Here is a 15,989-nt window from a genome sequence, read left to right on the forward strand (position 1 = left end):
CGCTTTTATCATGTGCTCATAGTCTAATCCCCTTGTTGTGTTTGCCCTTGATCTAATGTCCACATATGAGGGAGAACATACGATTTTTGGTTTTTTGAGCCAGGCTAACCTCACTCAGAATGATTCTCCAATTCCATCCATTTACCAGTGAATGATAACATTTCGTTCTTCTTCATGGCTGCATAAAATTCCATTGTGTATAGATACCACATTTTCTTAATCCATTCGTCAGTGCTGGGGCATCTTGGCTGTTTCCATAACTTGGCTATTGTGAATAGTGCCGCAATAAACATGGATGTGCAGGTGCCTCTGGAGTAACAGTCTTTTGGGTATATCCCCAAGAGTGGTATTGCTGGATCAAATGGTAGATCGATGTCCAGCTTTTTAAGTAGCCTCCAAATTTTTTTCCAGAGTGGTTGTACTAGTCTACATTCCCACCAACAGTGTAAAAAGGTTCCTTTTTCCCGCATCCTCGCCAACACCTGTTGTTGGTGGTGTTGCTGATGATGGCTATTCTAACAGGGGTGAGGTGGAATCTTAGCATGGTTTTAATTTGCATTTCCTTTATTGCTAGAGATGGTGTCAGACTCCAAACTCTTAAGTTGATACAGGAAAGAGTAGGAAATACTCTGGAGTTAATAGGTATAGGTAAGAACTTTCTCAATGAAACCCCAGCAGCTCAGCAACTAAGAGATAGCATAGATAAATGGGACCTCATAAAGCTAAAAAGCTTCTGTTCATCAAAAGAAATGGTCTCTAAACTGAAGAGAACACCCACAGAGTGGGAGAAAATATTTGCCAACTATACATCAGACAAAGGACTGATAACCAGAATATATAGGGAACTTAAAAAACTAAATTCTCCCAAAACTAATGAACCAATAAAGAAATGGGCAAGTGAACTAAACAGAACTTTCTCAAAAGAAGAAATTCAAATGGCCAAAAAACACATGAAAAAATGCTCACCATCTCTAGCAATAAAGGAAATGCAAATTAAAACCACGCTAAGATTCCACCTCACCCCTGTTAGAATAGCCATCATTAGCAACACCACCAACAGGTGTTGGCGAGGATGCGGGGGAAAAAGGAACCCTCTTACACTGTTGGTGGGAATGTAAACTAGTACAACCACTCTGGTAAAAAATTTGGAGGCTACTTAAAAAGCTAGACATCGATCTACCATTTGATCCAGCAATACCACTATTGGGGATATACCCAAAAGACTGTGACACAGGTTACTCCAGAGGCACCTGCACACCCGTGTTTATTGCGGCACTATTCACAATAGCCAAGTTATGGAAACAGCCAAGATGCCCCACCACTGACGAATGGATTAAGAAAATGTGGTATCTATACACAATGGAATTTTATGCAGCCATGAAGAAGAACGAAATGTTATCATTCGCTGGTAAATGGATGGAATTGGAGAACATCATTCTGAGTGAGGTTAGCCTGGCACAAAAGACCAAAAATCGTATGTTCTCCCTCATATGTGGACATTAGATCAAGGGCAAACACAACAAGGGGATTGGACTATGAGCACAGGATAAAAGCGAGAGCACACAAGGGAGGGGTGAGGATAGGTAAGACACCTAAAAAACTAGCTAGCATTTGTTGCCCTTAATGCAGAGAAACTAAAGCAGATACCTTAAAGCAACTGAGGCCAATAGGAAAATAGGAACAGGTACTAGAGAAAAGGTTAGATCAAAAAGAATTAACCTAGAAGGTAACACCCATGCACAGGAGATCAATGTGAGTCAATGCCCTGTATAGCTATCCTTATCTCAACCAGCAAAAACCCTCGTTCCTTCCTATTATTGCTTATACTCTCTCTACAACAAAATTAGAAATAAGGGCAAAATAGTTTCTGCTGGGTATTGAGGGTGTGGGGGGAGAGGGAGGGGGTGGAGTGGGTGGTAAGGGAGGGGGTGGGGGCAGGGGGAGAAATGAACCAAGCCTTGTATGCACATATGAATAATAAAAGAAAAAGAAACCAAAAAAAAGGAAAAAATAAATAAATAAAGATGTATATGAAAAATAAAAAAAAAAAAAAACAAGACTTGATTCTAAGGCATAAGAAAATTGAGAAATACAGCACTACTCTTTAAGTTTAGCCTGGTAGCTTTCAAAACCAGATACCTGGTGGCACCCCCAGAGTGCGGAGGCCTGGTGTCAGCATTTCCACACTCTGGGTCATTCTTAAGTGAAGGTGGAGCTGAGAGCCACACTGCAGTCATGGCTCAGCAAGTTGCCAGCAGTGCTGTCAGCAGAGCCACCAAAGTCTGAGGCTTTCCAATGTCCCCAGCTCTCCACTGGGCCACAGAATGGCCCATGGCACCAGGGTTCCTGGGAGCAAACCCGGCCAGATCTGTACCTGCTACACTACCCCAACCATGGTTCCAAAGGCTGCAGAAGGACCCCAGCTGGCCCTGCCAGGCGCCACTTCCTGAAAGCAGGGGATGCTTCAAGGAGGCAGAAACCAGAACCAGGAGCCAGCCCCAGGACAGGTCACATGTGGGTGTCCATGACAATGACTTGCCTGAACCTGACCTTCAAAGCTCCAAGGCCAGGTCTGCCGCTGGGGAGCTGGCCCCTTCCCTGACACTCACCATATATCCTACTCCCACCCTAATGTCATCCTGTCACTCTTGTCCCCCAATCTCTGAAGAATCACAAATATGTACAAGGGCCTGCAAGGAAACAAGCCAAAATGCAATCTTTCTTTTTTCTCCCCCAAAGATTATCAAACAATTAGATTGATTTATACTTTAAAATTAATAATTTAAACAAATTAGAAATGGTGATACATACCTATAATCCCAGCTCTCGAGGCTGAAGCAGGAGGATTATAAGTTCAAGGCCAGCCTAGGGGATATAGTCAGACCCTGTTTTAAAATAATAATAACAATAAAAACAGTGTCTCCATACTTCATACTTTAAGGCCTAGGTCAACGTCCACCCCCCAACCAGAGGCCAGCCACTCAGGGACACTTTCCTTGTGTCCTCCACCCTCAGGGTGCCTTGGCCAAGTTCCCTTATAGCATGGGACCCCTACCCAGGTTCTCAGCCCCCACTGCCAAGAGGACACCTCTTCCTGCTGCCTGCATGAGCTCTCTTGCCCAGTACACCACCTGGGGCCTCAGAGATCACCTGCACTGAGGACCCCTTTAGGACAGTGGAGTGTCCCTCTAAAAATCCAGCTTGGTCTCACTGAGCAGAAGTTCCAGATAGTGCAGCTAGAGAGAGGGTATCCACTTACCTGTGCTAGGTCCATAGGTGGACCAACCACTCACACCACCAACTCAGTACACCTCACCTACTCTGCCCAGCCCAGCACACACTCTACTCACCCCACCTTAGGACCCACACAAACTACTCTGACCTCTACAGCTGCTGCATCCCCATCCTTACCCAGCCTCCCTGGCCACAGGACAGCTGTAACCAGAGCTCCTGAAGAGGGGACCAGAGCCATTTGATCCCAGCCCTTTTCTTTCTTTGTAACAGAGGAGGGATGGCTCCATGGGCACCCACTCCTGGGGGCTCTATCTGCTTCTAATCCTCTTCTCAGCAGCTTAAGGACTCATTTCAGGCCAAGGAAGAGGCTCTCCCCATCCTGGAATGTCAGGGCTAGCTCCCATAGGCACTGAATTTGCAAAAGCTATATAAACATCATCACATCCCAACAACTGCAATTAAACTCACCCCTGTGAACAAGATCATCCTTAATAATAAGAGACAGAAAAGCCCTCTCTCCATCCCAGGGGACTAGCACCCTGAACAAATATCCAGTTCACAAGGCTGGTTGGGATGGTAACAAGTGACTGAGTGTTGCACACCCTGGAAGTCAGGGAGCACTTTTACTGATGCACAAAGAACCCAGTCCAGCCCTGCAAAGCTCAGCTGTGGAGTCCCTTTGCCCTGGCTTCTCCTGGGTGTCAGCTAGGCAGGAGATATCAACAGGAGATCTGGGCTGAGAAGGTCAGGTTAGACAGTGGCTGGCTGAGGCCACAGCTCCCAGTGGGCAACTCCTCTCTTGCCTACTGCATCTTCTTCCAGGCTCAGAAACTCTGCCTCTTCCCCTTGCCCTGCCCCGACCCTTCAGACCCAGAAATGCTGTCACTCTTGTGATTGCTAGTCCCTGAGTCCTGGGTGTCTCCTTATCTCGGGTTGATTCTTCTCCCTTCACTTCTGCTCAGTGACCTTTGGAAGGGGTGAGCTGTTTCTTGCAAGGAGCTACTCAGCTTCAGTAAGGATTTCACATGACCCTGATGGGAGAAAGGGAGACTGCTGGTACAACTGGGTAGTTTCCGAGATTTTACTTAACAAGATTCAAAATAGGATAGTTTTGAACAACCGGCAGTGTCTAGTGATATACCTCAGGGCTCTATCCTCATAACTGTCTGTTCAACAGTTTTACAAATGACTTTACAGAGGACACTTATTGTTACTGGTCCCACCCCCAGAAACAATTAAAACACTACTTGGGATCCAAAAAGAACTTGGTTATCCAGAACAATGGGCCATATTGAGCAAAACAGAGATAGATGGCAAGCCGGAAACATAACAGGTGACAGACTGCTAAGCTTAACATGAGCAAAAAGACTGCTATGTCACCACTGGGTGCATAAACAATATAACAGCCAGGATAAGGAGGGAGAGACACTGGCTGCAACAGGCCAGAGGTTAGCTCAGCATTCAGGAGGGAAAGTGGTACTGCAGGGCACCAGTGGAAGGGGACAGCCAGCCAGCCCAGTATACAGAAACCCATTATGGGACATGGCTGAGGGACCCAGAGAGAGCTGGAAAGCAGACTAGGTGTGAAGGTGACATGAGAGCCAGCTCCAGACACCTAAAAGGATTATCCCCAGGAAGATAAAGAGCAGAGGCACAGTGCCAAGGACTTTCTCCATATAATCCAATTAAAGCAGCCTGCAATCCACTGAAACACAGCATCTGAAGCAGTACCAAGAGCAATGAGTAAAACACATGCACGTCTCCTACCATAGGCTGCCTGACACCAGCCAGCACCCCACAGCTCAGCCTTCCACCCCAGCTAGGCTGCTTCATACCCAGCCGAATAAGAAGTAACAGAAAATTCAAAGATGAGCAAACAGATAAAAGAAATGAAAATCCCGATGGTCCAATTTTTTAAAAGAAGGTAGTATAATTTCAGAGGAATAGCCAACCCTAAAATATGGTCACAGATACAGCACAAGAAGATTTGGGAGAAAAAAAATTCTGCCAGTTATTTTCAAAGAGAAGAACACACATTACATCAATTGAATAACAGGATTCAAAGCAAATTAATACCTCTATCATTCTAATAGAACCATGTTGGAAGATATTCTTAAGAAAAACAGAATTGGCACTACAAAAAAATTGTATAAGTAAACAATAAAATACATTGAAAAATATATTAGTCAGGTTAAGCTAGGATATGTTGTCATAACAAGCAGCCCCATAATCTCAGTGGCTTCAATCAACCAACAGTTATTTTTCCCCTTATATTATGTTTATTGTAAGTTGGCTGTGGCTCTGCCCTATGGCATCTTTATTCCAAGATCCAGACCAGGGAGCAGCCCCTATCTCTGATGGCAGAGGGAAAAGAATCATGGCAGAAACGTGGGGCAGCTCCTGAAAGCTGCAGTTCAGAAAAGGCATATGTCACTTTCACTCCCATTTCATTGGCTGACACTGGCAAGTTAATGGCCAGGAATGACATCATCCAAGCAGCCTATAAATCCTCCCACAGAGAGAAGCAGAGGCTACTTGAATATTAGGACAATCTATTCCATATATGCAAGCTGCAGAACAAATGAGTAGAGACTTTTTAAAATGGGGAAGATGACACCGAAAATGCAGGAAGAACCCAACATCAGAGGCTGTGATTCCCAGAGAAGACTTCAGAAATGAATCATAGCTGATCTTCATAAACTCAACAGAAAAGTTTCTGGAACTGTAGAAAGAACTGAGATTAGAAACTGAAAGGACACAGTCTTAGAAGCCAGTCTTAGGAGATGTTTGTGCATGGAAATTAATGCTAAGTTTCATCACTGAATAATGCTTGCATTTCAAAGAAAAAGAGAGGGTGATAGTCTGAGAAGGAAGACAAAGCAAGCTGTCCCACAAAGGTGGGAGATGAAGGCTGAACACTGGTTGTTGTCTTGCTCTAGAGCCAAGCCCCGGAAGCTTCAGACAACCCATGAGGACATGAATTTGTGTCCTTAGATGACCCCGGCTCCTACTCCAGTACAAATGCCCAGTATGACCTCATTTCAAGCTGTTGAATCTAATAATTTGCCCCAAAAGTGTAAATACAAGACTAGCTCCAGACCTTGTGGTCTTTCTTTCTCTCATTCTCTCATTCTCTCTCTTCTAACTCATAAACTTTCATCTTCCCTCGTTCACTGATAACTATCCTCCATATGTGCAGGTAATTACTTGCATGCAGAAAACTAAATGTCTCTGAATTATTAGAGAATATTTTAAATTGAATAAATAAATATATAATTATACATAATAATTTATATACATATAATTATATAAATTAGAAAACAAATTATTAGGGAATAAGGGAAACGTGGGCCCCCCAACATTGGGGGGAACTCTGAAAGTTTCCAGACAGAAATAAAGGTGATTATTTCATACCAATCAATGGTTGCATCTAGCTGCATCCCTAAAAATGCAGATGGGAGGTAGGGGGAGACAGAGAAGAGAGAGAGATAGAAGAACAGAAAGAGTCCAGTAAGGAAAGTGAGCTTAGTGAAGGCGGCCAGTTAGCGACCTCACCTGGACCTCTTTTCACAGTAGATTCCAAGTGGTGATCAAAATCCTCCTCCAAAGACTCACTCAGGAGAGTTCCTTAGCAGGACCTTCCCTCTAGTGGGGACAAATGTTTGGACCACCTGATCATCTGGCTTACTGGGAGTTGTCGTTGGGTAAATACACTCTCATGTGTAGTGATTTCTCCCAGTGAATTAATATGCTGGCATGTATTCAACCAAAAGTCAATCTTATGAGTTTGAGTTTGAGTTTGTCCCTGGTCCAGAGACAACCTTGAGCTTGCTCTACTCCCTGACTAATGGGACCTTCCCTCTCCTATAGGACACCTGCGCAGAGTAGTCAGGGCGATAACCACCTTTCCTGTCCTATGTCAGGCACTGCCCACTGACTTTCTGCTACTTTGAACCAGCACAGCCAAGCAGCAAATCCATGCCAGGTACTCTAAACTACTTCATGATAATTCTTATACCAATCCCTATAACCAGCAAGTACCCAATCAACCTCATTTTAGAAATGAGGAAAGCCAGTTAGGAATAGTTAGGGAACTTTCCCAAGGGCACAGGACAAGTAACAGAGCTAGATTTAGAAGCCAGGTCCCCCTCAGAGACTGGTAATCCTGTACCGGTCACGTGCCCCACTCTGCCTTCTGGTTAGAACTTCTTTAGTGTTCCCTGGACTCCAGGCAGGTCTCAGTAGGGACACAGACAGACACACAGGAATGAGCAGACACCAACCCTAGCTGTCAGACCAGCGAGAGCTGTGAGGAACTGGGCCCTGAGCACATGAAGGTGGAAACTGAGCCTCCCGCAAACAGGGAAAATAGCCAGCCGCTCCCACCCCCACCCAGCATCTGCCTGGGACTGTGATAACCAAGATAACATACAAGGACAATGATGGAAAGCCCCCAGGGAGGCCCCACAGCCAGACTCCACAATCATCAGCCTCCTGCTTGCTGCTGAACCATTCCGGAGCTGACAAGTCAGACAGTTCCTTCTCTTGTAATGGAGGAAATGTTTTGTGTTTTCTACTTCAGGTTTAATTTGAAGCTACACAAAGACCTGGCAGGTGGGAGATACAGTGCTGCCTGGGGAGGTTGCTCCATGCCTCCCAGACACATGTCCCCTAAACCTGAGGAATGACCAGGGTGGGGGCTACAAGGAGCAGTAGGCTCCTGAGCCCATTCTACAGGACCCAAGCACCCAGCCACATGGGAGGAGTGCACACAGTCCAGACTCTGTGGCTGGGAGCTTCCCCCTCAGCCCTGGCAAGTGGCATGAGTATTACCCCCAATTTTTGTGCATGAGGAAACTGAGGCTCAGGCAGCTTATGTAATTTGCAAGCTCGAACTCTATCATGGTGGGACTCGTCGGATCCCTAAGGGAGATGCAGGGCACACAGGAGCTGCCTACATGGGAAGGAGTAGGTCCAAAGCCGGCCATGAATGTGAAAGCACATGGCCCAAATCCTGCTGGGCACCCCTCAATGACTGTCCTCAGAAGACTGCAAGCTGCATGGGGACAGGGACCTTATCTGCTCACTTGGATCCCCAGTTCTGGAGGGCCCCTGACACTCCATCAGCACCCCCACATTCCTACCTCGAGACTCATCTGACCAAGCCAGGCCCAGGGCATTCCCCAAACCTTCCTCTTCCAACCTCTGGGAGGGGTGGAGAAAGAAAGAAGGGAAAGGCAGAGCAGACAGAAGCAGCCACCATCCCCAAGGCCAGATGCTGCCAGACGCAGAAAAACACAGGTGCCAGGAGTCCTGGGCAGGTGCACATAGCAGCATACACATGTGTGTCCAACAGCCACCAGTACACAGACCCAAGCCCTGAAGGCCATGGCTAGCCTGCTGTGCATTGCGTCTCAGGGCCTGGCACAGAGGGGGAGCTCCAGGAGCATCTTTAAAGAACACTCCTGCCCCCACACCTGTTGTGAGTCAGCCATTACTCCTGTGTATCCCTCAAAATCGGTCTTGAAGAGTGGAAGTATTGTTCTGCCATCTGCAGGTGGCCGGGTTGAGGCTCAGAAAGGTGAAGCAATTTTCTCAAGGTAACACAGCTAGAAGGTGATGGTCGTAAATATGGCCCCAACACCAGTGGTCTTTTCACAGGCCAAGTGGCCTCACAGAAGGAGGAGTGAGAGGGATGGAAGAGCTACGCTAGAGCAGAAAGCAGTAAGTCGGCCCAGAGCTGAGCCTTGCTCCTACTGAGCCAAGGGGCACACACCGGTTCAGGGAAGCAATACAGGGCCTTTATTTACATTTGGCTAAGGTCCTCGGATCTTCCCATTCCACTCAGTCAGGAGCTGGCCTTGTTCCCAAGCACCAGGAATCCAGGAAGAAGGCCTTGTGCGCCCAGCTACCTTGGGTCCTCTGATCCAGTCCCGTGGCCCATCACGTGGTCCTCCTGCGTCCCCACACTCATCCTCTGCCTGGACTTGGAAGCTCGGTACCCGCAAGAGGGTAGGCGGAGCCCCGCCCATTGCTCGCCCCATTATCTGCATTATCTCATTACTCCTCATCAGGGCCCCACTTCACTGTCAGCAGACTGAGCGCAGAGAGGTTAAATCACTTGTCTGAAGATCGCACAGCCGGCCAGCGTCACGCATTCCCAGAGACATTAATGCCCAGCACTAACCACAAAGCCACACTGCCTCTCAGCGCGCCCCCAATTCCAATCGCAATTCCTCCGATCCCGCATTGTTCTCCCAACTACAGGTGCGCTCTTTGCCCCAGACCCCCAGAGGCCCGGCGACACACCGCGGAGGGTGGGGGGGAGGGGGCAGGAAGCGGTCCCAGGCCGCGCCGCCCCTCCCCCCTCCTCCCCCTCCCCCTCCCCCTCCCCGGGCGAGCGCTGCGCCGCGGAGCAGAGGCTGCGTTTGTGGGAAACCCCGGCTCAGCGTGCCGAGAGGGAGTCGATTTATTCTGGAGAAAACATCTTTGTTCTGTGAGTGAACGGGAGCCATTTCCAACAATTTAATGCTCTGTTCGCGGGCCCGGGTGCTGGGTTGCAGCGCAAGGCCTGTTCTTCGAGGCAGAGCTGCAGATAATGAGGCTTCTCACTGCCGCTCTCCGCCATCGTGCCAAAACCCAGATCGGTTATTTATCCATTAATCTGACATTACACCCTCTGCATTTTATCTGCTTAAATAAATTTGGTGGTTAGAGTGTGTGCCTCCCGGAGAAACTCGCCGCGTTCCCTTTCCTGCGCGCCAAGGTACGCACCGCGGTCCTGATAAACTTGCCCTCGGTACCGCAGGGCCTAGGTGGTCCCCGCGGAACGTGGACCCACGGCGAGGGGTCCTTCCTCTCCCAGCGCGCCCAGGTCTAGGTCCCACGGGACAGCCTCCCTGAGTCCCTGCGCCGGTGCCCTGTTGCCTTTCACTCAGCAGAGCAAGCCACTTCCTTTTACCATCATCTACACAGGCAGCAGAGAACCGTGGGCAAAACGGACTCTAGACCCGCCCCCCCACCACCACCACCACTAACCTGGGTTGCAATCCTGGCTGTGCCACTCACTAGCTGTGTGACCCTGAAATGTCACCATGCCTCTCCGTGCCTCAGTTTCCCCGCCTCCCTCCAGTGATTCTCCTGAGAATTGAGTCAGTGTTTGTAAAGTGCTTGGAACAATGCCTGGCACGCATTAAGTCTCAGTAAGAATTGGGTTTACAACCTGATTGATAAAATCTAGGACCAGCACCTGAGTTTGTTCCTAGGCTTTGAAGATGGGCTAGGCCACCCAGTCTCACTCACCGTACCCCACTGCACTCAGCTCAGAAAGGTGGGTATCGTGGAACGTTCCATTTAAACAAGGGGTCCCACAGCTTGAAAATGTTTTTCATTTTACAGAGCAGCAAATTGAAAACCAGGGAGGGGAAAGGGCTTATCCAAGACCCCACCAAGTACACAGGGGAACTGGGAACAGAGTCCAGTCTGGCCTACAGGGTCCAGTTTTTTGTTGTTTTGTTTTTCAGCATGACACTGGGGTGCTCATGCTTGTTTAAATTGAGGGTCTTAATGAACTCTGTACCTAATGCCAGTTCGGGCTGAGCCATGGAAGGGTGTTACCAGCTGTCACCCTCTCCTCTCCCATGCCTCCCCTGGAGCTGAGTGGTCCACCTCACAGCCACGGAAAGCCATGGCCTTCACACCGCAACACCCTGTACTCCAGCGTCTGGAAGCCACTTGCTTGTGTCCTTCATTTTCATCCTGTGGTTCTCTGCAGCACCTCCTTGGTCTGGAAACTTGCTGGAACTCCCTGCTTGACCTCCTTATATCCTGTGTATCCCTCTGCCCCCAGGGCTGGAGTCTGCACCCTGAGCTGTCTGTACCCTGCACTGCAGGCTGGAGTCCAGCCCAGGGCAAGGAGACATGCAGTCCCTTCTGCCCCACCCCCACCCGGAGTCCCTGAATGCCTCCTGGAGGGTGGCCACTCCACCTGCACAGTGAGACTTCCACAATCTTCTCACTGGGGAGAGCTTGGCCCAGTGCCCCATGCTGATGGTGGAGATAAGTTGGGAGAGAAGTGGTGAGTCTGTAACCAGAGAGAAGAGCCGTGTCCCACGCAGGAGCCGCTCTGCCCAGGCAGCTGCAGGCCCAGCCCCTGCCTCCTTCAGAGCAACAGAGAGGCAGGCATGCGGGCAGACAGACGCCCAACACAGAGACCTCCCAATACTCGTCTGATCACACTGCCCCATCCTCCTTAGCCCCACTGATGAAGAAGCCCACCCACCAGCAGTCAACTGCCCAGAGGCTCCCAGGGGAGAAGGGCTGCTTCCTGGCCCCCTTGCAAATCCCTGCCACCAAGGCCTGGGGCTAGCTAGGTGGGACTTGTACTTGCCCAGCCCTGTTCTTTAAGCAAGTAAAATGCGACGGGAAGGGAGAGGTTGCCCTGACCTCGCACTAAAGGCTGGCATAGGATGCTCATCATTCCTGCGCAGCCTGACCCAGGCCTTCAGGCTGAATGGTGCACCCGGCCACCCTGCCAAGCCCCTGTAGGAGACAGCCCCCAGCACCCCAGCCTTGGTACAACCCCATCTTATAAAACTGTTCTTGCTCATCTCCTTTCCACTTCCCTGACTGCTCCCTCTCTTTTGACCTTTGTTGGGCCGTTGATCCCATTCTCACCCTCTGACCCATGCTACTTCTAGGGAAGTGACCCAAGTCCTGGATCACATCAGCTTCTGGTCATTTCAGCTGCACCCAGCCCTGACTCCTGTGCCAGACACTGTGCCAAGTGCTTTAAAGTTCAAGGTTTGGTCAGGGACAGCCTCCCATTCTACAGAGGAGGATGCTGAGGCTTACCCATAGGTACAAAGCTTTAAGTGGCCCAACTGGGTCTGAACCCAGATGTGTCTGAATTCAGAGCCCAAGTCTTACCACCAGCCCTGCTCCATGGCTAGTTCACTCACAGATCTGTTCTTGCCCCATGTATGAAATCAAACCTGGAATCCTTCTCCTGCACCCATGGGTGCCTAGGCCACGTGTACTACCAATTCTGATCGGGGCTGTCCTCTTTCAGTGTCACCAAGTCTCACCTGTCCTCAGTAGGGAGAGGAAATCAACATTTTACAGCAATAAAGCTGCTCCCGGTTAGACATCAAACAAATCAATCTTCTCCGACAGTTCATTTTCATTTTGCAACTTTCCCTGGTGACAACAGCAAGTAATGACCCTGAGGATTTGCAAAGTCACTGATCTGCAGCCCAGCCTCCCATGCCCAGCTCCTCTGCTGCTCAGCTCAGCCCCCAGCCGCTTGCATGTCCACCACTAGCCTCTCCTGCCCCTAGATCAAGCCCTCAGAGATTCTTCCCTGCCCAGAAGCCCCTCACAAAGGCTCTGGCCCAAGCTGCCCTCTGGGGCACTATAGAGATGAGACGTAGACAAATCAGAGCTCAAACCTGAATTGAAGGGATCTCACTGATGGCTTTGCCATCCTTGCTGGACCCAATCCACCCCTTCTCATGATCTTCTCCACACATACCTTCATTTCTCACTCCCAAACACACCTGACCCCCAGCTATAATCCCAGGGCCTGCTACCAACCCCCAATGCACAGCACCAATGATCCTGTCAGAAATCTGCACAAGAATGGCCCTCAAGTTCCCCCAAACCCTGTCACAGAACAGCCACAGGCAAGGCATTCCTGGCCACCCCACACAGTCAGTAACTCCCAAACCACCCTGGCTGATCCCAAATGCATTTCCCAGATTCCTAGCACTTTGTGCAGCTAAGCATCCAGGTTTTCACCTGTCTCCAGCCCCACCCAAATCTAACCCAAGGCTTCCCCATTCATGTGTAAAAGTGAGGGCAATGTTAAAGCAGCAGAAATCCTTTCTGGGGGGTGGGGCCTCCAGTTCCACTTCCCCAACCCCTGGTTTCTGACAGGGTGCCACCCCAGCTCAAAGCCACTAGGCCCAATTCTGCAGAACCTCCCTGGGATCTGCTAAGAGAGATGGGGAAAAGGCCTACTTACTTGTCCCTTGAACTGTGGCTCCATGGTGGCCCCAAAACCAACTATAGCAGCTTTCACTGATTCAGAAAAACTTCTCAGCAGCCCTGTACCTTTGGACTCACAGCCAGGATAGAGCTTAAGTCCACATGGCCATCCCATAAGCCCGCCCCCTTCCAGCAGGTGGGGGACTGGACAGTGGAACCCCCAACCTCACTTCTTCCAAGAAATGCTCAAGACCTGGGATGAGAGAACTCTTCCGCTAGTCCCCTCAGAGCCCCTGCCTTCAAGAACAACAGTAATACCAGTTAGGAGTGTCTATGTGACAGCACAGTGTCAGCCAGGTCTCTGCTCAGGGCGGGCCACATTCCCGTCAGCCTCAAATCAGGATCCCTACTCCCAGGACAGGGCTCAGCAAAAATAAGTGGTGATTAATGAACAATGGAATGCCCTCCACCTATTACTTCATGGAATAGTTCAGCCCCCGCAAGCTGGGGATCCCAATTATAAGGTGAGGAAACAGGATCCAGAGGGTAGATCAAGGCCTGAAATCACACAGCAATCCAGTGGAAGAGCCATCGTCAAATCCAGTTCTGTCCAAACTGGAGCCTCTGCTGGTCTCAGGTCCACATAGAGGCCCATTCAACAGGACTCATGGCATCAGAATGGCAGTTCAACCCAGCCCCACCCTCCACAGGACAGGGCTCAGTGGCTCCGCTCTAGACTGCTAAGTGCCCATCTTTTCCTAATACCAAACCATAGCTCCAGGAAGCACAGGCAGCAGTCCTGCGTCTCCCTGGCAACCCAGGAGCTTTTGTTTGCAGAGAATGGAGCTGATTCATCCCCCCAGGGTGAACAGCAGGGGCTGCAACTGGGAGCAGGGTGTAGCTGCCCTCAGCCTAGACTCCCAGGTTGGGCTGACACCTGCAGGGATGGGGGCTTTGCTGGGGTTCCTGGGCAGGTAGTTCCCAGCTGGCCAGATCTTCATGCCAATCATGGCTCAGCTGGAAGACAGCAAAAAGGACATCCCATCCTGCCCACATCAAAGAAGGTGGCCCTGTCACCTCCCAGCCCTCCCTCTCTCCCCATGCCCTGCCAGAGGTCCCGAGGGTTGCAGGCCACACAAGCTACAGCATGCCCCAGAACCTGCTCTGCATCTCTGTGCCTTTGCACATCTGTCGTGCAGAATGCAGAGCCCCTTCCTTTCTTGTCCCTCACTGCAAATTTCTTACTTTGAACTGAGTCTTCAGACATTGCCACCCTGCAGTTCTCCCTGTACAGAATGAGTCACCATCCCAGTGCACTCCCACAGCCTCATGCTTGCTGTGTCACACACAGTCCTCTCAATTGGAGAGGTGCCTTTCTTGGGTTATTACCTCCATGAGACAGTGAGGTCTTGAGGGGAGGAGGGGACAGCCCCAGCTCCCACACAAAGAAGTTCAGACAGCCGTTGCTGACGGGACAATGCAGTGCTCAATGTCAACTACTACTGGCACCAAAGTCCAGTAGGCTCCCCATGCTGCCAGGTCAAGTATGGCAGGTGATCTACTCTGACAAATGACATGGAAGCTGGTGCAACAAGCACTGGTTCCCAGCAGGAGGCTCAGAGCTGCTCTTGGCTTCCCAGCTCTCTCCCCTCCCCTTCTAACAGTATCACCAACAGTGTTTGGATGGTGGCTGCTGGTTCATGGAGTGAGGAAGGCCCCCACAGGGAAGCAGAGTCCCAGGCCAGAAGCCCATGATGCACAAGAAACCCGAGTGGGAAATCAGTCAATGAAATTCGGAGGTTGTTATTACTGCCTTGTAGGCTGACCTATCTAACACAAGGACTGAGAGAAAGAGCTTCCTGCAGGGACCAGGCCAGCACAGGGACCAAGCAGGCCAGAAATATCCTGCTTGGCCTTCTACAGTGGCCTACTGCCCAATGACCCTATGCTAATCCCATGACAAAATCTGAAGAAAGAAGAAAAATGATGGAGCATGTTAAAAAGATTGGGGTTTACAGGACTGACTTCAGTTCAAATCAAAGCTGAATCATGTCCATGACCTTAGACAAGTCCCTCTGTGACCTCTATGAACCTCGTCTTCATAAGGTTCACTAAAATAAGTGCCTCCCAGGGCGTTCTTAAAATAACAGGAGTGCAGACAGCACATATAAAGTGCCCGGCACAGTGGGCTCCTCCGTTGCTCAGGGTTACTAGGACCTTTGATTTGCTCCAACACGCCTGGAGGGGCAGGGGCTGCATGAGCCAGCCTGAGCCCTAGCCTTGGCATGGGTAGGCTCAAGCTCCATCCAACTAACACAGACAGGCTGGATCTGAGGTGACACCACCCCTCCTCACCCACACAGGACACAGAGAAGCTCCAGGCTCCTGATGTGCCAGCTCACTGGAATCACCAAGCCAATCAATGCTCCAGGTTATGTCCCCCAATGTCACACACACATAATCTGAGAAAGGCCATTGCTGGTTCCTCTGGGGCCCCTGCACCCTGGGCGCACCTGGCCTTGTGTCTCTTCTGGTCCTCAGTCCTTCCTCTCTCTGCCTGGCCACAGCTAGCCCTGTCCTCAGTCCCTACCTAGGGCCACTTTCCCTGCTCTCTAGGCTCAGTTCCCAAACTGGAGAGACTTTTGGAGGGAGGAGCACGTCAGGATCCCTTCTTGCTGTCCCTCTAGGGACTCTCAGAATTCAGTGCATAAAACAAAGCCCTCCCTGCTCCTGCATGAGGATGCTCCAGCTGACAGGTGTAGAGGGTC

At 50.1% G+C, this 15,989-nt stretch overlaps 1 protein-coding gene across 4 annotated transcripts in view; it reads right to left on the minus strand.

The window, feature by feature from the left end:
• The window catches only part of Grid1 (glutamate ionotropic receptor delta type subunit 1), a 705,633-nt gene that overhangs the window by 584,653 nt on the left and 104,991 nt on the right, over positions 1–15,989 (minus strand). Inside the window, exon 1 of one of the 4 annotated variants that reach the window (XM_074079330.1) lies at positions 10,009–10,189. The exons of the other annotated variants lie outside the window; for them this stretch is intronic. The gene's annotated coding sequence lies outside the window, so the exon portion shown is untranslated. Of the gene's footprint in view, positions 1–10,008; positions 10,190–15,989 lie in introns of those variants that run through there. 4 annotated transcript variants of the gene reach the window in all.

The sequence above is a fragment of the Castor canadensis genome, chromosome 7 (genome assembly GCF_047511655.1).
Source record: "Castor canadensis chromosome 7, mCasCan1.hap1v2, whole genome shotgun sequence".
Taxonomy (NCBI): Eukaryota; Metazoa; Chordata; class Mammalia; order Rodentia; family Castoridae; genus Castor; species Castor canadensis.